At 36.3% G+C, this 25,217-nt stretch overlaps 1 long non-coding RNA gene across 1 annotated transcript; it reads right to left on the minus strand.

Moving 5' to 3' along the window:
* Nucleotides 1–2,894: 2,894 nt before the first annotated feature.
* LOC116663698 lies at nt 2,895–24,305 on the minus strand. The gene is made up of 3 exons (XR_004319979.1): nt 24,292–24,305; nt 17,870–17,876; nt 2,895–2,975 (listed from the first exon to the last, which is right to left on the minus strand). It is a non-coding gene; the product is annotated as an uncharacterized LOC116663698 (long non-coding RNA).
* Between the last annotated feature and the right edge of the window lie 912 nt (nt 24,306–25,217).

A 25,217-nucleotide genomic window follows, 5' to 3' on the forward strand; every position in this document is an offset into this window, starting at 1 on the left:
TGGTAGGTATTAATGATGTCTTCCCACCCCCAGTGCAAGACGGTGTATGGTACTCACTAAATACTAAGTACTAACTAAATACTAAATTGTAAAACCTGAATTAAACCAGATTTCAGGTGGCTGAAGCTGGGACAGTGGTGACAATTAAAGAGGTGTAAATGAGAGATTCCAGAATGATGTATACATTTAGATATGTTGGCTTAGGTTAAAAAAATAGATGTCAATCACAGGTGCTCAACTAGAATTTACAGGAGCAAAAAAGGCATATCACCATGAAGGTAAGAAAGCTCAAGAGGTAGTTAGAGCAGCACGCATATTAAAAATCAGATTATTCTCTGCCCTTTTTGTTGTCCCACTGATGGATATGGGGAGTCTTAGATCCACGGTTATTGAATTTATATGAGAAAATAGATGTTTGAAGATTAATAACAATTTTGATTGAGGCAAAAACCAAGAGGCTAGTATTACCTCACAGACTGAAGGTTGTCTATAAAGAGTTTTCAAGTGCTTTTCAGGTTGGAATCTTGTCATATCATTTTAAGATTTCTATTGATGATTTATTTAATGTTAATTTCAAGTGGAATGGAGATACTGCTAAATGATATCACACATTAAAATTTGGTTCAGAATACAAAGAAAACCAACACATCTCCAGAAGTATAAATATGTGTCTTAATAACTAATGGAAGAAAATAATCCAAATTGGTTAATTTTTTTTAACAGCATTGACTCAAATCTAGACTTCAATAGAAGCTAACTCCATATGGTATATACTTTATATGTTTATCTTATGTAGCTAAATTTTTCTACATTTCTTCCCCAAAGGTTTATTTTTTGGCTAAATTATGGATATCAAAGTGCTTTTATCAGAACACGACTTGTAAGTTAAAAGTTCTGATACGAAAAATAATATTTCAAAATGAATCAGTGTACTTGATATCATGAGCACTTTTTCTAATCCCTGTGTGATCACAGAAGTCCTTTTATGAGATGCAGATGCCCGGCCCACACTCAAATTACCCATTTTGTCTTGGAACAAGCATCAGTTATTTTAAAGCTTCTGGTTGATTCTAACATGTTCCCTGGTTTGAGACCTACTGATTTGGTTAATAGAACTCAAATAAATGCAACAGCAAAAGAATAGAAAGTAAGTTTGAGATTTGCAGATACTAACTACTATATATAAAATAGTTAAGCAACCAGGTCCTACTGTATAGCACAGGGAACTATATACAATATCTTGTAGTAACCTATAATGGGAAAGAATATGAAAAGGAATATATGTATGTATATATATAACTAAAACATTATGCCGTATACCAGATTGTTACAGCATTGTAAACTGATTATACTTCAATAAAAGTAAATAAAGTAAATTTAACATTAAGCCATAAAAGAGTAAAATAAATAAATAATAATAATTATTGTTATTATAGAGTCAAAGATGAATAGAGTTAAGAAATCCTTAACAAGAAGGGAAAATTCTACTAAGTCCAGCAGGGAGAACTAACTACTCCTTGTTAAAGGTTTTAGAAAATGCCTCTCTTCTTATTTATTTTTTCTTTTGATACATGACTTAATAATGAATGCCTCTGGATATATGAAGTATCATAACTTTTTTCTGACAGCAAGAATAAGAATTATGGATTTAGGCAACAAGGAAGAGTTCAGTTAGCTATGGGACAAACAATATACAATATGTATATTTGAGAACTTTAAAATTATAATCAACAAGTTTATTTAGAAGAGACAGAGTATCAAGTGAAATCATTTTTTATGGTTCTTCAAAAATAATTAGTCAATACAAAGAAAATTTAATAATATGTAAAAAAAGTTATTTTCTTCAAGTGATTAAAATCATGTTGCTACTAACTAAAAAAAACAAAATTAATTAAGCCTTACAATCTACTGTTTTAGACATCCCTTTTCAATCTTAAGGTACTTTAATCATGTTTACATAAAGAACTCTATCTTAATAGAAAATTGAATAGAAAAGCAGCTGTACAATATAATAAAAATGCATTTTCCCTAAGCTGTTAGAATTATACAAAGCTTTAGTATAAAACATGTTATTTGTTGCTTGATTTCTCATATGCACTTGTGAATGAAACAAAATTACTAAGTAGATAAAATAGTGTCAGTGAATTCCAAATTCAAACAAAAAATTTAGAAAATGACTTATTGTGTTTATAATGTATCTTTTGAGTGAATTAAAGAACTTTGAGACATCTAATTAATTTAAAATATATTTACCCTTATAGAATCATCCTCAATTTATAGACAATGATGGGAGGAGAAAGGAAGTCCTCTAGCAAATGTGAATCTTAAAAGAATCCAATGTTTTGAAGCTTACGGCTATGTCATTGAATTATTTTATAAAATGTAAAAAACAAATAAGACAACACTTTGAGGTCAGTGACTTCCACAAGTAGCAGGTGAATTTTTTTAATAATACGTATTTTTTAAAGTACCTTATTAAAAATAGAAAGGCATACAGATAAATGCTGTAAAATGAGATAAATTGTGCAAATAAAATTATTCATGGAGAAAAAAATACATTCATTGCATGGGGCTTCAAAAATGTCATCTCCAAAATCTTGTGTTGTAATTTTTTATTATTCTAATTTTACATGTTAGGAGAAATTAAGTAGTCTGCCCAAATTTACATAGATAATAAGTAGTGAAGTTGATGAATCTATCTGACTCTTTTTATATAATTGGAGTCATACAATATGTAGCCTTTTCAGATTGGCATTTTCACTTAGTAATGTGCATTTGAGTTTCCTCAACTACTTTTCATAGCTGATATCCCATTTCTTTTTACTGCTGAATAATATTCCATGTCTGGTTGTACCACATTGTGTTTATTTTCACTCACTGAAGGACATCTCAGCTGTTTCCAAGTTTGGGCAACTATGAATAAAGCTGCTATAAACATCTGTGCAGGTTTTGGTATGGATGTAAGTTTTCAGATGCTTTGGGTAAATACTAATGAGCATGATTGCTGAATGGTATCATAAGAGTATGTTTAGAAACTGCCAAAATGTCTTCCACAGTGGATGTACCATTTTGCAGTTGCACCAAAATGAATGAGAGTCCCTTTGCCCCACATCCTCACCAGCATTTGGTGTCATCAGCGTTCTGGATTCCGGCCATTCTAATAAGTGTGTAGTGCTGTCCCGCTGCTTTAGTTTGCATTTCCCTGATGACATATGATGTGGAGCATATTTTCATATGCTTGTTTGCCATCTGTACATATTCTTAGGAGAGGTGTCTGTTAAAGTTTTTAGTTCATTTCTTTATGTAGGTTTTTTGTTTCTTTACTGTTGAATTTTAAGTGGGTTTTTTAAAAATAAATTTTGAATAATAGCCCTTTACCAGATATGTCTCTTGCAAATACAGTTGACCCTTGAAGAATGCAGGGATTGGGGTGTCAACCCTCCATGCAGTAGAAAATCTGTGTATAAGTTTACAGGTCGCCCTCTGTATCCACAGCTCTACATCCATGAATTTAACCAACTGCAGATCATGTATTACTGTAGTATGTGTTCAGTTAAAAAAAAATGCATGTTTTAAGTGGACAGAGGCAGTTCAAACTCATTGTTCAAGTGTCCACTGAATCTTCTCCCATGACTTACTTATGAGTAATTATAGAATTTATTTTTTTTCCTTACTTCAAATGCTTAAAAAAAAATAAGCAAACAAGCAAGAACTCTGAAATGACAAAATATCACCTGTTGGCTTTGATTACACTGAAATATCCTCTTACTGGGTCTCTGTGTTTAGTTTCCCATTGCTGCTGTACCAAATTACTGCAGACGTGGTGGCATAAAATAATACAAATTTATTATCTTACATTTCTGGAGGTTGGAAGTCCAGAATGAGTCTTAAGGGGGCTTAAGTCAAGGTATCAGCTTCTGGATGTTCCTGGACATAATCCATTTACATAACTTTTGAGGCTTTTGCATGCTGCCTGCATTCCATAGTTTGTGTCTCTATATTACTTCAATCTCTTGCTCCTATAGTCACGTCTTATTACTCACTCTGATCTCCTGCCTCCCTCTTATAAGGAAACTTGACTACAGTGAGTCCACCTCAGAATACTCTCCCCATCTCAAGATCTTTAACTTAATTGTATTTGCAAAATCTGCAAAGAATGCATATTTGCAAAATCCTTTTTGCTATTAAAAGAACATGCACAGGATTGGGATTTGGTATCTTTTGAGAGGGTTCACTTACAGAGTCTCCTCTGTTGTAACAGAGACTTACTCAGACTATATGATTAAATTCAGAGAACTGTAATACTAGGAAACTTGGCCAGTTTTGTCATGGGATATGCTTTTCCTGCATGTTATACTAAGAGAGAGGTCAGTCTTCCTATCAAGCAGTAATGGCTGTGTCTGAAGCAGAAGTCACAGTTTTGGCCTGAGTGTTAGAGACGGTAGACATAGAAGCATGCCCAGACACCAGAGAAAGAAGTGACCAGGGTTTGCGGCCTTGTACTTGATATTGAAAAATGGTCTATAAAACTCAACCACAACTCTAATAAATCAATTTAGTAATTGAACACATTTTAAAACTCCATTTAAAACAGTGAAAAAAATACTCCTATAACAAGTACTACTGAGTCACAACAATAAAAATGTCACCCATGAAATTAAATCAAATGCTAAATTGGTGGCCAAAGACTCTTAATTTCAGGAGAAAATCCAATACGTATTTGTGTGTGTGTATGCATGCACATGTGCGTGTGTGGTTATTAACCTAGATTATAAGAATGGTGGGATGGATGAAAATATACAAAGTATTATGGATTTATTAATAAATTGGGAAGAGGCCATTTGGAACAGGTAGAGAAAGACAGTGTATGACTTGCTAAAATACTGATATTATATTGGACAGAAAATTTGAGACAGGGAAGGAGCACTGCAGAATAAAGGTGATTTTGGATATGAGCAAAGAGAAAAAAATAAAGATTTGTGTATTAGAACCAACTCTAGTGAGAGTGAGTATGCAAGGTGGAAAAGGGCACACTTAAGGGTGTTACTGAGGGAAGGAACTGTGGCCAGTATTTTTTAATCCTATAATAACATATCCTAAAATTCTATTTTAACATTTTTCTTCATTAGAATTTAATGTATTGTTACAAGTTGATTATCAACATTTTTTTGTTAAATTTTCTATGACCACTTAATTATAGGAAAATTAAGTGTTTTGAAGAAATAATCAACAAATTATCATTTTATTTACCTGTCAAAAAGATTAGTTCGTTTCTTAAAAATTATTAATTATGCTAACGGGATCTTCTGAATACATTCTATTAGCTGAATATGGGCTAATTTATGACAGAAGGAACATTTACAGTTGTCATGGAACTTGTGATAATTACTCACAACTTTGATGTTCTTTGTGAAAAATAAATTGCTTTTGTCCATTCTATTGCTTTTTGAATTAACACATTATTTACAGAAACTCATTATAAAATAATTTTTTCTAGTAATATAATTCAAATCCTAATGCATTTTAATTCCTCTAGCAACTTTTAAACCTCATAGTAAAAACACACCTTTATTGAATCACCGTCACTGTGCCAACTGTCTCTGATCAGTCAGTCAGTCACCTTGGTTTCATCTTGTGGTTAATGGTGTTATCGCTTATATATTTTTATACATATTGATGAGAATATGCCCCAGATAGATAAGTAAAAAATAAGGAATGTATTAGACTTGAGATATGAAAGAAAATTCACATTTAAAATACAGAGCTTTAGTGTTTTGGAAATAGCCAATGGGATATAAACAAGCTCAACTCTCTGGCAAGAGTCCCTGGAAACTAATCAGTGCCAACTCTTTTAAGTTTAGATGAAATCCCTTATAATGTATGTATTTCCATACTAGAGGGTATTTGACCTTTTATGGTATCTGAAAATACCCTTTGAATATCTGCGTTTCTAGCAAGTTGTCTGAAGGACTGAGCAATACAAACTGCAAAAAATAAGCCCTTAAGTCAGTTGCTGTGCGGGGGCATTCTGATTACTCTAGGGAAGTTTTTGGATAAGGTTGGTATAAGGTCCTCTAATCTGGATTGGATCTCTATAACGTTAATGTGCAAACGGACCACCTGGGGACCAGGTTAAAGAGGAGATTCTCATTTAGTATGGCTGGCGTGGCCGATTATCTGCATTTCTCACATGTTTGTAGATAATCCCAGTGTCGCTGGCATGCGGGCACAGTGAGCATGGCGTCCCACACTCTGATGGGTGGCACCTCGGTGCTGATGTTACTCCTCTAAACGTTCTGAAACTGGTCTGTGAGAAGCCCAGGGCACTGAGACTTTTCAGACTTCTTTAGGTGATCTAATGGGTTGAGGAGCAGGTGCTGAAGAGCTAAGCCATGATTTAGAACATCTTACAAAACCTCTGAGAAGTTCTGATGACTGAAGTTATAAAGTTCATCTACTTCAGGGCTCTGGAGGCCTGGAATGTGTATACCTTTCATGGTTGCCGTGCAAACGAGAATACCTCTAAAGCCCAAGTACAGTCTTGAGATAAAAGGACACTTTGGGCAAATAATACTTTCAATTGAGACAAATTGACACTTGGGATCAAGTTATTAATGCTCCTGGTCCCTTCTGTGTCATTAGCAGACATCCATGGGTGGATCAGTGCAGGAGGAACAAAAGAATACCTGTTGTGGTAATAACTGTACTAAATCTGAATATTTCTAAAAACCATTTGCACAACTTTAATGTACCTGTGATTCAGTCATCTCCTTGGAGTACAGTTTTAAACTGTTGCTCCCTTGGTTTAGAAACCTGTATGTGCTATATGACCCGGTTAGTTTAAATTGATTCTTTCCCTCTGTACCCAATTAGCAGTTATGGTTTCAGAGCCCAAAGTGGGGAAGGTGTGTGTTGATTATAGAGGACCAAAGTCATTAAATACTAAAACACAAAGACAAACAAAAACCAAATGAAAACAACACCAAACCAACTTCCCATTAGTCACCTTAGAAAACCTAGTGTAACATTGTTGGTTATGTTTTTCTAAGCTCTTTTTAGTTTGTATTCAGCAAGTTCATCAATGTTTACACACTCTATACTTGACAGTGTCAATTGACAGTGAAATAATTCCATCCTTAATACAACTTTCTTTCTCTCTCCCTTCTCTTAGCTAAGGGATCCTTATATTTCCTCCCTCCAGGAAATAGGGGCTTGACCATGCTTCTCCTGCTCCAAGCCCTATTTTCAGGTTAATTATTAAAATTGCTAAATATTAAGCTTTCCCTCTAGAGATTGTTATACCTTCTTGTACTATTATAATCCAATATCTTTCAAACTTAAGCCAAACAAATTATTTTAATGAATATAAACTGAGGCATCACTAAGGGCCATGAAAACCATCTGGTATAGAGTGAACTTTTATCATTATTAATCCCATACTTAATGTGTACACTTTGCTGGACCTAACTGTGGTCCATGCTTAACACACTGTGTTATTTAGGGGAAAAATGCATACTACTATTCTGATAGAACTCTCCATTTTCAGTCTCAGGTTTTATCCCTACTCCCAAAATAAAAAGGAACAATTGGGCAGCCTCTGTCTCAGGGTAGCTGGAGCTGTGTCTAGAAAATAAGCACTGAGGGAAATGAGGTAACAAGGTATGTTGGTTTGCAGTGGCTGCCGTAGCAAAGCACCGCAGGCTGGATGACTTAAACGACAGAATTTTCTCTCAGCTCTGGAGGCCAGAGTCCAAGATCAGGGTGCTGGCAGAGGTGGTTTCTTCTGACAGCTGCGAGGAAGCATCTCCTCTATGCCTCTCCTCATGGTTTCCCAGCAATCTCTGATGTCTCTTGGTTTGCAGATGCATCACCCAGATTTCTGTCATGATGTTCACATGGAATTCTCCCTGCGTCTGTCTGTCTCCAAATTTCTTCTGCAGCCATTTTGGATTAGGGCCTACCTTAAGGCCCTAATGACCTCATGGTAACTTGATGACCTGTATAAAAACCCTGTTTCCAAATAAGGTCACATTCTGAGGCACTAGGGGGTAGAACTTCAAGACAGTATTTCTGGAGGGACACATTTCAAGCCATGACACAAAGCCAAGTATTTGGGTTCATCTGCTCCTTAGGAGTAGCTGGTCAGGACAGTAAAAGGAGACTGAGTACCCCTGGCTTTATTAGAAGAACTGTACATACCTGACTTCCACTAGCAACTTGGCCAGAAAGATTTATTATTAACACTCATCAAAAACGTATTGTGTGGTAGGCATTCTTCCAAGTGCTTATTGTCATCTGTTCCACACAGTCACCCTAGGAGCTCATTGTAAAGTGGAGGAAACTAAGGCACAGAGAAGTTAAGTCATTTTTTCAGGGTCACAGAGTAGGAGGCAGGGCCAAAATTCAAATCTAGAGAATCTGATCTTAGAGGCTCCATTCTCACCCACTATGGGAGACCATGGAGAACTGACTTGCCTCCGCAGGAAGGAGACCCGACATTGACTGAACAATGAGTAGCCTCACAGGTTTCCTGCTGGGGTCTGTTACTTGTGTTATGTTTAAAAGGAGATTTTTCTCCTACTGTTTAACAAGGACTACTTTAAAAGACTAAAGAAATCCTCTTTTCAGTTAAATGTATATAGTGTAGATTTTGTATGATTTATTTAGGACCCTTAATTATATCAATTAATTAAATTGAAAGTAAAATGTGAAGAACTTGAAAAGTTCCACAAAAACCACTAAGTAAAAAAAAAAAGTCCTAAGAAGGGTCCTGTTGTTTTGAATTTAAAAATGCATTAAAGTTGAAAGGGAGAAAGCAAAGCTATTTAGTCTCTTTAGAGAATATAGCTAATTGTGAAATCAGGGGAAGGGGAATGTAAACCTTTTCCTTTGCAGTGAGGGCGGCAAACTCAAGGCTAGAGCGCAGCACCCAGAAGGAGCCCTGCAGGCTGTGGGAAGAACCATTCTAGCTGCGGCGGCGCACTTTTCCTCCCTAGTGTCTGAGGCCCCTTGGAATCCGTCATGTAGAGACCAGTTAAGGGGGCCACTGTGCACACGGTAAAGAGAGATTTGAAGACATTTCTTCAGAGGCAGGGAAGCTCAAGACAGAATAACTGATGAGTTTCTAATGAAAGGGAGTAGGGAATTACCTAATTAGTGCTTTTCCGCAGAGGTGGCAAATGTGACACTAGAGCCCTTTGGGAATCCAGGGCGCGAAAGAAGGGAAAATGTGCTGCCTCGGGTAGCAAGCCTAGTAAGAAACATGAGAAACAGCACAAGTAGCAAAATAATTAGGTAAATCTATAGAGGAATAATAACGATTTCTTCATCTTGTCCCAAGTGGTTCATTCTTTTTTCTTTCTCTTAAACAATATGCATTATAAATATTGATGTTAATTCCCGCATGGTGGTGGTGGCGGTGTTTTGGTTTTCATTTACTCACAGGTCAAAGAGCTTGCATTAGAACCTGGGCGTAGGGCATTCACAGACATTGGTGAGAAGAGGTCAGAAGCATGGTCTAGAAAAGAAAAAAAAAATGGATGATGTATGGGAATCAGAGGAGGAAGACAGCTCAGTCTTAGGTAGTCAAGCTGGTAACAAACTACACAAAGGAGGGTTCAGGTTAGGCAGAAGGTCACAGATCGTGCAAGTCTGTAAGAACCATGTGTTTGAAAATCCTGCAAGTAGAGCAGACCTCTTTGTCAAGTATTCAGGCAAAAAGAAACCCCGGAGATCTGTCAGCAATAAAGGAGCAAGACAAAGCAGCAGGAGAAAACAGGGACTTAACCATTAGCAGAGAAAGACCTTGATAAGTAAGGCACAGGCCTGCTCTGTCCCAGTACTTGGATTTGTTTCCTGTGAATCAGGAGCTCATCTACAGGAATGGCTGGCCTAAGGCTTGTAGGTGGAGAGAATTAAAAACGTTACATTTGTAAAACGCTTGAGAAAAAAATACCTGTTTGCAAACTTTTTTTAAAGCAATAAATAGAATACATTCCTTCTCAAATATTAGGCTCTTAACCTTCATCCATAGGTGTGGTTTTGAATAGGGAAAAAAGACTGCATAGTTTCAAAAGGCAATGTATAGACATTTGTTTTATAAGAAATACAGTCTCAACTAAAAATTGAAATGCAAGGTAAATAAAACTCCATCCTTTTCATTTTGCCTTTTTCCCTGGTAGACCCCAGAAGCAGCATGTTACCTCCTGGGTTGCTCTTTTCAGCCTAAGCCATGCTGTGGGACACAGTTCATGGTTCACTGGAGCTATGTTCCTTTTGGTATATGCTGTCTTCAGTCACCAAGATGTTGTCTTAGTAAAGTGAGAAATTAATACATTGTGACCTGCTAATATAAGGGGGATGGAAACTTGAGGGCAATTTCATGAAGGCAGTGTGACTATGGATTCTGACTCTAATCATAGAAAATTGTAAGGCACTCACAGAGAGTAAGAATCTGGCTTTTTCACAATCTGGTAACAACACACCTCTCCAGTCTGATCATTGGCTATTCATTTCATTAAGTTAACAATAACCAGTGCTCTTGCAGAAACAAAACGGACATCTTGCCCTGTTGCCATTAATGGTGAACGTGCACATCACACCCCACAGTGAGGAAGACACGGCACTTTCTTCCCTGAAATGAGCAATAACTACAATAACAAAAATCAGTCATTCTGCCTCATTCTCACCCCAAAAGAAATGACACCTTGGCATTTCCATGGGTTGCTGAATCTCTAACAAGAACACCTTTATCCATGACTTTTCGATTGTTAATATCTGAAGAGAGATAATGATCTTTGTGAATAAAAAGTCATGTGAGAAAATTCCTGCTTGTCCAGCATGAATTGACGAGCTTCAGACTGCGGTGTCGATGATACAGTGTGTCTTTTCCCATTAACCCCTTATCATTCACTCTGCTTGTTTTGACTAGAGTGATTAGTTCATTTACATTTAAAGTAATTATAGATATTTTGTTGATTTTTTCCTCTTATTTTTCTATTTCTTTTTTTTCATTATTCTTGGTTTTGCTCTTATTTCTTGTGCTTTGATGAGTATCTTGTTCTATTTGGATTCCTTTCTGTTTTTTGTGTGTGTTTCTGTCAGAAGTTTTTGGTTTGTGGTTACCATGAGGTTTATATGTAAGCATATGTATATATGATTGTTTTAAATTGATGGTCTCTGAAGTTTGAATGCTTTCTAGAGTAACCCTACTTTTACCCACCCTCCCCCCCCCCCAAAAAAAGAGTTTAATGTTTTTGGTATCCTTTAACTACTTATTGTAAATTAGTTGATTTATTACTTTTGTTTTTTAACCTTCCTACTAGCTTTATAAGTGGTTAATCTACTACCTTTACTGTATGTTTGCCTTCACCAGTGAAATTGTTCATTTTGTAATTTTCATCTTCTAGCTGTGGTCTTAGAGAAGTCCCTTTAACATTTCTGGTAAAGCCAGTGTGGTGGTGCTGAACTCTTTTCGCTTTTGCTTGTGTATAAAACTCTTCAACTCTTCTTCAAATCTGATAACCTTGCCAGGTAGAGTATTCTTGGTTGTCATTTTTAAATTTCCCTCATTTTGAATATATTGTGACATTACCTCCTGATCTGCAAAATTTCTGCTGGAAGGTTAGCTGACAGCCTTATGAGAGTCCCCTTGTACTTAACTAGTTGCTTTTCTCTTGCTGCTTTTTGATTTCTCTCTTTATCTTTAACTTTTGACATTTTAAGTATATGTCATGGTGTGAATCCCTTGGAGTTCATCTTGTTTGAGACTCTGTGTTTTCTTGGACCTGGATGCCTGTTTCTTTCTCCAGATTAGGAAAGTTTTCTGCTATTATTTCTTCAAATAATCTCTCTGCCCGCTTCTCTCTCTCTTTTCTCCTTCTGGGACCCGTACTCTGAATGTTAGTGTGCTTGATGTTGTCCAGGAGTTCTCTTAAACCATCCTCGTTTTTAGAAAATTATTATTATATGATGTTTGCTCAGTTTGGGTGATTTCCACTACTTTGTCTTTCAAATTGCAGATCCACTCCTCTATATCATCTAAACTTCTTTTCATTCCTTTTAGTGTATTTGTTATTTCAGTGAAGGTGTTCTTCAACTCTGTTTGGTCCTTCTTTATATTTTCTAACTTGTTGAAATTCTCACTGTATTTATCCATTCTTCTCCCAAATTCAATGAGCATCTAAATGATAGTTACATTGAACTCTTTTTTGGGTAGATTGCTTATCTCCACTTTGTTTAGTTCTTTTTCTTAGGTTTTGTTTTATTTATTCATTTGGAACATATTCTTTTGTCTCCTCATTTTGCATGGCCTAACTGTTTTTATTTCTATATATTAGGTAGGTTGGTTACATTTCCTAATGTTGGAGAAGTGGCCTTATGTGGGAGATGTCCTGTGGGGCTCAGCAGCACAGTCCCCTCTGGTCACCAGAGTTATAAGCCCTAGGAGTGCCCCCATGTTGGCTGTCTGCCCCCTTCTGTTGTGGTGGGGCCAAATACTGTGGGTGGCCTGGTAAATGTAGCTGGCGCAGCCCAGATGGCTGTAGGCCCTTTCTTTTTTAAGAACTGTCACTCACTGAAGGGTGAGGTAGGCTTCCAGCGTGGGTTGACTGTGTATTCCAGGAGATTCGGGCTTCCTGCCAGTCTGCTGGTATGCGGGGCTGGGTCCCCTCATGGCTGGCTGTGTTGCTTGGAGGGCACAAGGCTGCTGCTGGCTCACTGGTGGGCAGGTAAGCCTCAGGTGCTAATAGGCTTGTGGGAAGATTCCAAACTGGTATTGCCATCACTGGTGTCATGATGGTAGAATAGCTTCCCGAAATGGCGGTTGCCAGTGTCTGTGTCCCTGGGGGGATTCTCAGTTGCCTCCTTTCTCTTTGGGAGGCTCTCCAAGATCAGTAAGTGGTTCTGACCCAGGCTTCTTTCAAACAATTGCCTCTATGCTGGGACTCAGAGTGTGTGAAATTTTGCATGTGCGCCCTATAAGCGAGCCTCTGTTTCCTGTAGCTTGCTGGCTGTCCTCAATGTAAGCCCCACTGGTTTTCAAAGCCAGGTGTTCTGGGGGCTCGTCTTCCTGGTGCAGGGTGGGTGGGCTGGGATGGGGTGCCCAGTCTGGAGCTCATACCACTCAGTCCAGGGGAAGGACTTCTGCAGTTGTGATACTCCTCGCATTTCTGGTTTGATAGTCTGGGGATATGGGTTCAGACTATACTGTGTCTCCAACCCTCATACTCATCTTGTGGTTCCTTCTTTATATCTTTAGTTGTTTAAAATATTTTCCTCTAGTCTTCTGGTTGTTCTCTTAGATAGTTGCTCTGTAAGTCATTGTGATTTTGGTTTGCCCATTAGGTGGCGATTACAGGGTCTTCCTACTCTGCCATCTTGGCCACACATCCTCAGTTATTAATTTCTAAATCTGTATTTCCTGAGATTGTTCCTGGAATATAGCAGATATTAATAGACACTGATAAATGGTAATCAGTGGCCATATGAAAGAGCCTTTGGAACACTCTATAAAATTAAACATTTTGATAATGACCTATTCTGCCCATATATTAGTCTGGTCTTTCTCAAATCCATAGAATTCACATAAGATTATCTTTAAAGTATAATATATAGTGCTAAAATGTATATCTTTAACATATTAATATTGCCCTTGCTTAGCCTAAAAATATCAACTTTTAAAAATATTGTAATATCCTAATATATTTTATCACTTTTAATTAGAGAGATCCCTGCTTTTGTCTACAAACTTCAATAATAACAATAGTAGAATTAAATTGGTTATAATCATTTTTTGCTTCATTATTCTTGGGTGTGTGAGAGGAAAATGGACCAGTGTGTGGAACACTAAGGACCTGGAAAACAAATTTATTTCTAATAAGAGACAAATTTGGAATGCATGCTTAATATTTATGTAAAATATAAACATCCATTCATATAAAATAAGCACTTAACTAACACATTCTATAATTTGCTTAATTTGGTAAACACTGTGTTTCTATTTTTACAGTTAGAGAAATAATGCTATCCAACTCAGAATAAGAATTCAGCAGTTGGATAACACTTTATTTCGGCTCATGGAAGTGTTAAGTGGTTAATCACATGAGTGCTAGCGTCAATTTGTGTCCAATTTCCAACTTTATTTCTTCCAAGTTACATGACCTTAGTCAGTGATTGAAATTTGTTGTGCTTTATTTTTATCATATTATTTTAGGAAGAACTTAGAGAAGTATCTGACACAAAGAAAGTCCTCAGTGTTAGCTATTATTATTTCAAAAACAGAATGTTTACACAGAAAGTTCAGAGAGTTTCTCTCATTTACTGTATGGCATTATTCATACAGCCTCCACGTTTTGAATCAAAAGCCAACTGAGAAATCTTCAGAACTGGTACAATTTGGGGAAAGATAGTCTTAACTGAGTATTTGTGAATGAGTGTGATAATTTCATAAATCTCCCTTTTAGCCACTGATTTGCAAAAATCACTAAAATCCCAGTTTTGCTTATAGATTCTTTTGTTATAGTTTTAATTAAGAATTTTCTATAACATTAATGGGAAAATGAATAATTTAGTGTCTGGATTTCACTTAGCAATTATTCAGTCCAGGCAACATTACTGATTTCATCTGTAATTCTGTGCAGAGAATTTTAGATTCAGTTTCCAGATCAATTGATGATATGTGCTTAATTTTAATCTTGCTTTAAAATACTCATCTAATATCAGTTCACAAAAAGCTAGTAAGTGTAACAATTTACTGTTTTCACACTTCACCATATAGAAAACAAAACATGTTGAAAACACATTTTCTTCATTTATGTGTATCACAAAATAGCACACACTCACCTAGAAAGTCATCAGTGTCAGTGCTTCATGTTACCCACTTTATCTTAGTTATTTTTTTCTTTATAAGGAGTTGAAAAAACAATTATTAAAATAAAAAGCACAAACAAAAATTAGCACTAGTGAGACTGGTCAGAATTTAGAACAGTAAAGTGCAAGGTCAGTCATTTTATGGACAGACCTACTTGTAAACGCCAGCAATGAGCAGCTTGTGCTTCTGCCGAGTCTGCCCATCTACCTGGAAACACAGCTTTGGTCTAATGACTTACTGTTATAATTGTGAACTGCCTATGGCAGTGTTTGTTGCCACAGTGTTTCAACTACAAAACAAACCACTGAGCACCAAACATGCACACATACTGGCACTTACCTGTGCACGCGTAAACACACACATCATAGGCAATTTCCATGGCTTCAGTTACTCTTTATACAAGGTAATGGCCAAGTTGTTGAACTTTTTATGTCTGCTGATGGACTATAATGTCTATTTACAAGAAGGGGTACTATTTCTAGCTTAATTCATGTTATAACTTGGGAAGGAGTGTGACATCTTGGGATTCCAACTAATCTGACAAAGCTTGATTTACTAAATTTAGCCTGAGGTCATGGTCATCCCAGTCATGCCAAAAAGAATTGTTTATAATAATATACTTTCAAATTTGGGGTTACTCTAAGTCCAAGAGTGACTTGGAGGCTGTCAGGAAATTTGTCTACACTTTGGGACCCCCCCAAAAAAAAAACAAAAGGACTTTTAAAAATTTTAAATCTTGGCCAGAGATACAGAGCATGAAAGAATAATTAAATTTAAAGGAAAATGAGGTAAAAGCTAAATCCAAACCAGTGCTTTGACATATGGAATGGAATGGAACATTTATTGGAATATAAAATCTAGACAGGCAATATATTAAACTCTGGGAAAATAATGGTGACTATAAAGCATCTACTTAGGAAGCAAATCTAGACTAGAAAAGTAGATTCTTAACCCCAATTTCCATTCTCAGAAAAGAATTTAGTCTGATGAGATAGGAGTGTATTTTAGAATTCACTGAATCCTGTCTTTTAATTCATTTTTAGAAGTGAAAAGTCTAATTCTTTTCCGAGAGTTTTTCTTATTTATTCCCAAATGAGCCTACCCTTGAAGTTATCGCTATAGGCAGTGCTGGCTTAACGCAAAGCTAAAATGTAGTCTAAAAGGGATTGGTTTTGAAAATGCCGTATGTGTGCTTCAAGCTGAAGTATAAGCCCCAACCCATCCCAGACCCCCAATCTAGTCAGGATTTTTCCAGAAAAATATAATTTGAATAAAATACTTGTGTTTTATTCAATATTATTATATTGGAGTTTTAATAATTTATTAAGATTATAAAAATTTAGAATAGAAAATGTAGAAAAGGCAAGGGAACTAACAACGCTAGTGTAGAATATATACAGACACTTACGTCTTCCAAATACAGCAAACTGTAAGGCCGCATGTTAGTGACTGGTAGAATGTTAGAAAGGAAGGTAGTACAGGAATTAAGATACTAGAACCACGGAGAAAGAATTGAAGTCAACCACAGTGGTATTTTTCTGTAGTCTTGTTTTCTGGAAGTGGCATTATACACATATTTCCTGTTTGCATCAAAATAAATGTATACTTTAAAATTCTTATAGTGTGATAACAAAAGAGAAAAATTAAATCACCTAAAGTTTCATACCCTAATGATTATCAGCAACATTTATCATTTTATATATCTCACTATGTTTATATACATGCAAATGTATACACACACACTTACTCTGTCTTATACATACACACTGATGCCCACACACACACCTCTACAAATGTTTTATGTTACTGTGTGCATGTTTTATCAATCCTTTATCTTGATTTCTGTATTAAGATAAAGATCCCTCTATCTTGTGTTCAGTGAAAATAGGATTGTGTATAAATTAAACATTTTTGGGTTTTTATTTGCTTTATAAATAAGGGATCATATCAGATATATTACTCTTTGTTACCATCTTTATCATGCTCTCTTGGTGGGGGAGGTGTACAAATCACTCCTTTTCAACTGGAATAAAAATATTTTTTTTGGCTAAAAATATTCTGTTGTATAAATTCATTAATATTTATTCAAGTAATCTTTATGCAAAAGCATTTTGGTTTCCTCTCTCTTTTCTTCACATGTGAACATTTCTATGAGATATTTACCCAATAAGAAGATTGTTTCATTTAATTTCATTTTATAGGTATGGCTAGATTGACTTTCAAAAAATTGTTTAAACATCTTATTTCTACTAACAATATAATGAGAAGATTGCTCTCCCTGAATAACATCTAACAGTGGCTGCTCTCTTTCCTTTATTTCCTGTTTTTTTTTTTTTTGTAAAAAAATGATACCACATTTTTCCTTTATAAACTACAGTGGAATTAAGCATCTTTTATTATGCTTTGGGCTATTGGATTTCTCTTTCTTTAAATTACCTACTAATAGGATATTTCACTTTTTCCAATAAGTTCTTTGTCTTTTAATCTTAGAAGGAGATTTTTGAATATTATAGATATAATATTGATCTGTTATTTGTGCTGAAAATATTTTTTCTTAACCTGTCATTTTGGGGGGTTTTGGCCTTTGATTTTTTTTTTTTTAACATTTTTTTAAAATGTGTATCTTTGCCTCTATAGTTTTGGGTTTCCTGATTTGCGTTAAAACTCTCCTGACACCTAATATACAGTCTTTCATTCTTCTTCTAAAATACATTATTGTATCTATTTTATTGCATGCGTGCATATACATTTTATATATGTATACACATATTATTTATATTCTTCTTAAAAAAGGATGTATAATATATAAATGTAATATTGTCTTATTTTGTTCATTTAAATATACCTATAAGTTAAGGTTCAACTGTATAAGGTTTAACAAAGTATGACCATTGTTTTCATAGATTAATTTTTTATAAGTATTAAGATACATTATTACATTCTATCTATGCATCTACTTGTCTATTTTGAACCGATAACTTCTACAGCGGGCACGCACACATACAGACTTCCTTATACAGCATATGATTAAGGAAGCTGGCATAGGATTCACATCCTGGCTGGGTAGATTACTACATGTGTGACATTTGATAAATCATGTAACCAATTGTCTTTTAAATATCTTATAATGTATAATATTAATATATAGCATTAATTACACAATTGATATAATGATATAGCAATATATAGGCTTATAGGATATCACGTGAGCTAATTTATTTACTTTATACATTTATATACTGTATACACTTTACACGTTTTACACATTGCCAGGATTTTTGTTCATCTGCCTTTTTTCATCTTTCACTTTTATCTCTGACTACCTCATAGGTTTCTCTTCTGACTCCTTTTTCTCTCTAGGTTGTATATCTTTCACCCAAATGCCCCAGAGGATAGAAGCTGTCATTTCTTCAACAGCCCAGAGTACTGGCAGTCAGTGTCCCTGAGCTAAGTTGTCAATGGTACTTGCCCTCCCTGAAGAGTTTCCTCACCCACAGCCATACTTCCTCCAAGTGACAGTCTTCTTCCAATGAGTGTTTGACGAAGTAGTTTAAAAAGCTAGGCTACCTTACCCAATTCAGAGCAAATATTAAGGGCGATTTCAGCTCCACAGGTCTGTATAGGATTGTCTGACACCTTGGCTACAAAAGCATTGTTCAAATTCTTTCTTTGCCCAATCCTGCTTCCTTTACGCCCTACAATTGTTGGTTGTGAAAATACTCACCAGTATACTTTCTTCAGGTAAATCTCCTTCTCAGAATCTGCTTCTCAGGGATTTCATCATAGGATAGGTGATTTCAGCTGTCACTTAAATTCACATGGTTCATGTTAGTGATAGATACCCTGAATCTTTCAGTATCTCAAAGCATCTTTTTTTTTTCCCTGACAGAAGAATTCTATCTTTGCTGCATATTTTAATACATATTTGTTTTCCTTTTTGTATTCTCTCTCTCTTTCTATATATATATTTCACTGCCTTGTAACTTTTAATGTATTTTATGAAAACTGTGATACATTTGATCATATTTCTTTATTAGTATTTAATTCTTCCAGGTGGGTTTTACCTATTTTATAATCATTACTAGAATAAGAAGTATATAGCAGGATAGGTCTGGAAATGTGTGTCTTCATGAAATCAGTTTTGTAGGAAATTTTTTAGTGTTTTTATTCTTTATATTTAGAAGTTTCTTCACATGGAGACAATTTTCTTCTATTAATTCCCTTTGTTATATCCTATGCCTTATCCTTTTCTTTTGCTCCTTTGGAAGACCAACTATTGACATATTTGATATCCTACATCTTTTGACAAATGTTCATATTTTCATTACCTTCCATTTTTGTTTTGTGTTTTGAGATTTTTTTTCCACTTTACTTCCAGATTTTCATTCTCTTTTAGGTTCCTATATTAAATATTTCATTTAAAAATACTTTTTCCAGAATATCTTCAATTAAATCTCTCTCATATGCTGTCATTATTTTTTCAAATTTATTGTCTTCTGTCCACTCCAAAAATTTTACTGCACTTAAAGCCACCTGTTTGACGGGATTCTCCGTTTCTTTTCTTCTTGCATTCATGTTTCTGGTCACTCTGGTCATCTGTGTAGTAGAAAACCAGCACCTGAGTAGTGGGAAGCAGAGGAAGGTCTATTCACATAAAGCCTAGTGATATTCTAAAAGTAACTGTTGAGATGCTAAACGAAGCCTCACTGCACCCAAGACTTTTCACTTAAAGCCTCAAGATAGCCGTGTGGCTTCCCTGAACATCTTTTAGTGCCCAATTACCCAACATGACTTGCAAGGATCACACAGATGGGAATACGACAGAACAATGAGCACTGGAAGTCAGGTTCCCTGGGAAGCATGAAACTCTCATCTTTACACTAGTAATCCCTGAGGTTTGTCCCTGCTGTTGTCAGGATAAGATCTTGGCCACATCTGCTCCTGGTGTCCTAGCAGAGCAGGTGCACCCCTGCATGCAGCATCATGATCATGGCTGATTTTCTCGGAGAGGTCTTTTTATTAAAGTTTACTTTGGATAGAACTTTAGGAATGCTTTTTTCAAGTTGTTGTCTTGAGACCAGATATAAATAGAGAAATATTTTAAGGTCATATAATGTGAATTCTGATACATTTTTCCAACATTTAAGCCCAGTATATAGGCAATATCCTGAAGAAAGAATAATGACAACAAAGTTGGCTACTTTAACAATGTAACAGGAAGGCTGTAGCTTTCTTTTATGATGTGATGTAGGAGGGAAGTATGTAAGTAGAGGAAAATCAGGCCTGTTAATTTTCTAATATTATACAGCAGGGAGTTTAAAGATAATGGAAATAGTGATTGAATCACAAAATAGATGTTTATGTACATTAATTCAAGTTTCAAGGACCATATATATATGAAATTAACAATAGGGCTGTTATCATCAAAAATTTAATAAAGTTCAGAAGAAAGGCAAGTGAATTCTATTCTCATTTTCTTAGTAAGAATTTTAAAGAGAACATGAAGAACTATTCAATATAGAAATATCATGGTAAGATTATTATATAGTCATAGAAGATCTCCATCAAAAAGGTAAAATTGTGAATTCTTACAAAGTGGTGGCCTCTGTGCGGTGGTACTGAGGTGTGGACCTGGGAACTTTTGCTTTTCTCTGAGCTCTTCTGTAGCTGTTTATGTGTTACTTATGAAAAGAAAAAAATGCTTTGTAAAGATTAATGACAATTTTTAAACCAAAGAAATAATTCTCTATGGTGGAATTTCAGATAGTGTAGCATCTAGGTGGTGGTGATGACAGGGTTGTAGTAGTAAGTGGGTATCTTATCTGAAATTTAATTTCATAGTAGGAAATTCACTTACTAAGCATTTTTGTGATCCCATGATAGGTGAACATCATGCTGAACCCCTTAAAATGTACCATGATTCGGGAAAGCATCCCCATCTATGGAGTTGGAGTCCTCAGAACTCTGACTTTGATATGGTGAACAATATGCAGGTCATTAGAGAGGGCATGCAGTAAGCAGGGTCCTGCAGAGGGAGACTCTGAGCTGTGACACGGTTTTGAAGGAGGAGGCCCCCGTCGCCGTAACAGTGGGCTCTGGAACTTGGATATCCCTTTAGTCTTGTGCTAAGTTCGCATAAGGGGATCAGCCCTTTATACTCTTTTGTTGATTATTCAGTAGCTGTGGATTGCTCCTCGAAAGAGAAGTGACATTAGGCAAGGCAGACATCTTTAGTGACGGCAGTTTCTGAAGAGGGCTGACAGCTGAGAGCAAGATTCAGGAAGAACTTCCAACACCTGAGTCATTGTCATTATGTCTGAAGGAGGATCTGAGTGGCATGTCACCACAGACCACACCTTGTGTGGTTCAGATCTATTTCTTAATATAGGTTATGCAAGTAGCAACTTTCAGCTTCTGGTGAGCATCATTTCCAGGGAGAAATTTAAAGAGGAAGGTTAGTGGATCCAACAACAGCCCTTACTACTAAAGCTGGTCTCAGGGATGCAAATAAAACCCTGTCTCCCCTTCTAGCCTTTCTCAGTTTCCCTCACCCTCAGCGAGTACTGTGCTTATCCCAGTTACCCAGAGGCATGACCCAGATTCTGTCTCCTAAAATTCTGGGCCATTACCTGACCCTAATCAGGAATATCTTGCTGCCATTGTCCACACACAGTAAAAACTGGGAGAAGGCATACCAGTATGTTCCTACAGATCAACTGGGTGCTAAACAGATTCCTCCTTTCCACCATATGTAGTAACTGTCTTACCCCCTGCTGATGGTAGGGGCGGTTATCCCTGCCAAGATGGCTCTTTCTCTTCTTGCTTGGTGGTCTCTTGGCATGAGGAGTCTAAAGCACTCAGGTGGGTGTTGTAGCTTCCAGTTCAGTAGGACTCTTGCTGTTCTCCTAGTGGAAGTGATTCTGCTGTAGGAGCCAGGCTCTCTAAATTTGCAGAGCCCAGAGTTGCAAGAACAGAAATCTAAATTCTTCAAATAGGTCACTGGTTATGCTTGTGCTTTCACTACTTGATTCCTGCTTTTTGCCTTTTGGGGGTTCACCACTATATATAGGATACTCTGTATCCTAGAGAATGGTGCTCCATCTTATTGACTCCCTTCAGCTAGCTGTTCCATGATTTTATCAGGCCACTGTTGGCCCCGTATGTGGAAGCGGACTTCATGTCTCACTCAGTGTTATGTGGATCCCTATATTAAACATCCTGTAGGCCATCTGAGGTGGATGCTCTCTGGGGTGTACTGACATGTGATTCAAAGATTTTCATCCTCTGTACCAATTCCCCTCTGACCACCACATATAATTACCTGAATTTTTCTTCTGATCTAGTAATCTCTTTCCTTCCAGGCTTCTGACCAAGCCAGGTGTTCATGTCCATAATTGTGTATATGTCTTAGGCACACCTCTCTCCATTCAAGGTGAATCACCTGGTAAAATGCTCCACGCTCTGTTCATTAGAATTTTACTTCACTCTCCCCTTTCAAAGCCAGCCTGAGTAGGGGATATAGGGCTGCTGCCACTGACTTCGGCTTGCACTCATGTACACAGTCAGCCTCTCTGCATTTGAGGCTGGGAACTTTCCTCTTCCCTCTTCTGGTCATATATGGTCTCCCACTGTGTCTGTGTCTGTGGGATGAGAGAGAGGTTCCAGTGCAAGGATGGCAGAGGACATGAGGTCTGGTCTACATGCTTAGGGAACTCACTTATTCGCTGTGATCCTCAATCTATTAAAAAAAAAAAAAAAAAAAAGAAAGAAAGAAAGAAAGAAAGAAAGAAAGAAAGAAAGAAAAAAAAGAAAAAGAAAAGAAAGAAAGGTTTCATAAACAAAAGGTATTCTTTCAGAATTGGAACCAACTGACTGAAAAAGAGCTTCAATCCCTAGGAAGAAGGACTTTGTTTACCCATCTATGTTGGCCCAGTAAAATTAGGTTGTATTAAAAGTGTACAAAATAAAACAAAGGAAAAACACCATAGCCAGCATGGAATAGAAAATGGAGAACAGCTGGGGACCTGAGCTGTGTGCAGGAAGGAAGCAAATACCCAAATTGTTTCTCCCAGGGGCCATGTGGTTGTTTGTGCATCTTACTGGAAATCTTGTTTCCTCTCATGTGCTTCCTATTCACACAAATCAATTTTTTTCTCTTTTAACCTTCCTGCTAAATAACCCTGGATGATATCTGAGACCAGTGGACTTTTATTTGTATTTTCAAAGAAAACCTAGGTCCTTTCAAGTAGTGGGAAGAACATGAACCAACCTGTCACATGACACTTCGCTCACTAAAGGCAGATACGCAGGAGAGTGTACATCAGTTGTATTATTGTCCTGATCTAAAAGAGAATCAGAAAAGGCAGAAGATATTTCTGTGGAATATTCATCTTTGTTCTTTTAAAATTCTTTAGAGACGGAATAAAACTTCTTTCCTTTCTTACCAAAGAAAAGCAGTGGGATAACGTAAAATCACTTTCCAGATTATAGAAATTGGCAAACTTACCAAGATTTTCTTTTATAAGAAATTATATGAATACCACATTGAAATGGCAACAACTATTTTTTAAATCATTTTAGAGGTTCAGGACTGCAGGGGGCAGGGACGGCAGTTGGGTGTGAGTGGAGGATAAAAGTGTTGCAATCGGCTGAGAAAATTAATACAAATACTGCATTTCTAACTTCAGATGGGGCATGTTATACTAAATGTGAAAAACAACGGAATGAAATTTGCACTAGGGATCTTTGTAAGAATCACTTAGGAACATTTAACGTTTAACATTCATATTCTTCAAGCTGAGTTCTATTGTTTGATCCATAGAAACAGTTACTTGTAATAGTTAACATATTTTATAGATATAAATATTTTGCCTTTCTGGATAGTTCCAGAGGAGTGGAGCATTTTTTTTGCATGAGAATGTACCACAGTTTATCTCAAAAGTGCTTCCTAGTTAGCCAAAGTTAGAATAATCCTTAGATATAAGGCTATTGGAGAGCTTTGTACTCACCAAGGGACTTGCAAAATATTTTTAGGATTATCTGTGCCTTGCAGATGCTCTTAAGCCACAGAGAAAATTATTCAATGGGGAATTTTTACCCTGTAAAGGACTGTGCAGCTAAGAGACTGGATTGCATGACTGACCATTGATAGAGGTAAAATCCAAGCAGAACCACATCTGTGTGAGATCATCTGCCAGTCCTCAGGGAACAAGTACATGTCACTCAATTCCCCATTCCTGTTGACTGGAGTGTTATATCTGATGGACATATATAGGCCCCGTGGGGCCCGGCTGGCAGGAAAGATAAAGACAACAAATAAGTATTTAAGTTTTGGGAGCATTCTTGAATTGGATCTCTAGCATGTTAGATTAAATGGCTTAACAATTGATAGACAAAGCATTTCTTAGAAAAGCAACTCTTACACATTTTTTTCAGAGATTGCTCAAGAGAAGAAAACAATGTAACTATTCCGTCAGAGTACACAAACAGGGAGAGAACAGACAATATTTTCTAAAACTCTACTAGGTCAGGGTGTTCCCAACTGTGGTCTGGAGTTATAATTAGCAAGTACAGAGTTTTCCCACATAATTAAAAATTCTGCTTTCATGAAAATAGGTACATATGTATTTGAAGAATTAAAAACATAAAATAAACAACAAAACAGATCTTTGGCATATTTAGGCTAAGGTATCTTGAGAACACTTTATTTTAAATATGTGAAATTCAAGCACTAGGAATTACATGGATTTGTTTTATGATGCTGGGAAACAAAAGCCAGGAAATGGGGAGGGGGATTAATAAAATAACGCCAAGTGTGTTTACTGTAACATAATTTTTAAGTCCTTGACAAGCTATAGTGCATGAACCATCGCTTATTCATTAATTTTCACAATAGTCATTGTTTTATGATTTCATCTAATTATTGAAAGTTATGTTTTACCAGCCTTAAAACCTGCTCAAGCATAGATGAAAATCAGCTACACAGCACATTCAAGGTCCCTTCTCTTTTGGTATCAGAAACTTGTGGGAGAAAGCAAGTAAGGAGGGTGAGGAATAACAGCGTATAGCAAATACAAAATGCAAATGGGACGTTTAGTCTTAGCCTAATAAATCAATTAAGCAGGGCGGTTTATTAAAAAGAGAAGCTGATTTCCTTCAGAAAGGGTGATCTCATGTTTAGGATTTCTTACATTCCTTCATAAACAGACTTTGTTTCCCTAAACCTTTAGCTCCCTAAACCCTTAGCTCCGCTATCTTATCTCAAGCATAAACTATATGTTTATTTTAACTTATTTTTCCATTCTGTTTCAATTAACTTGGTTAGCTTATTTTCACTTTATTAGTGGTA

The sequence above is a fragment of the Camelus ferus genome, chromosome 5, assembly GCF_009834535.1.
Source record: "Camelus ferus isolate YT-003-E chromosome 5, BCGSAC_Cfer_1.0, whole genome shotgun sequence".
Classification (NCBI taxonomy): Eukaryota; Metazoa; Chordata; class Mammalia; order Artiodactyla; family Camelidae; genus Camelus; species Camelus ferus.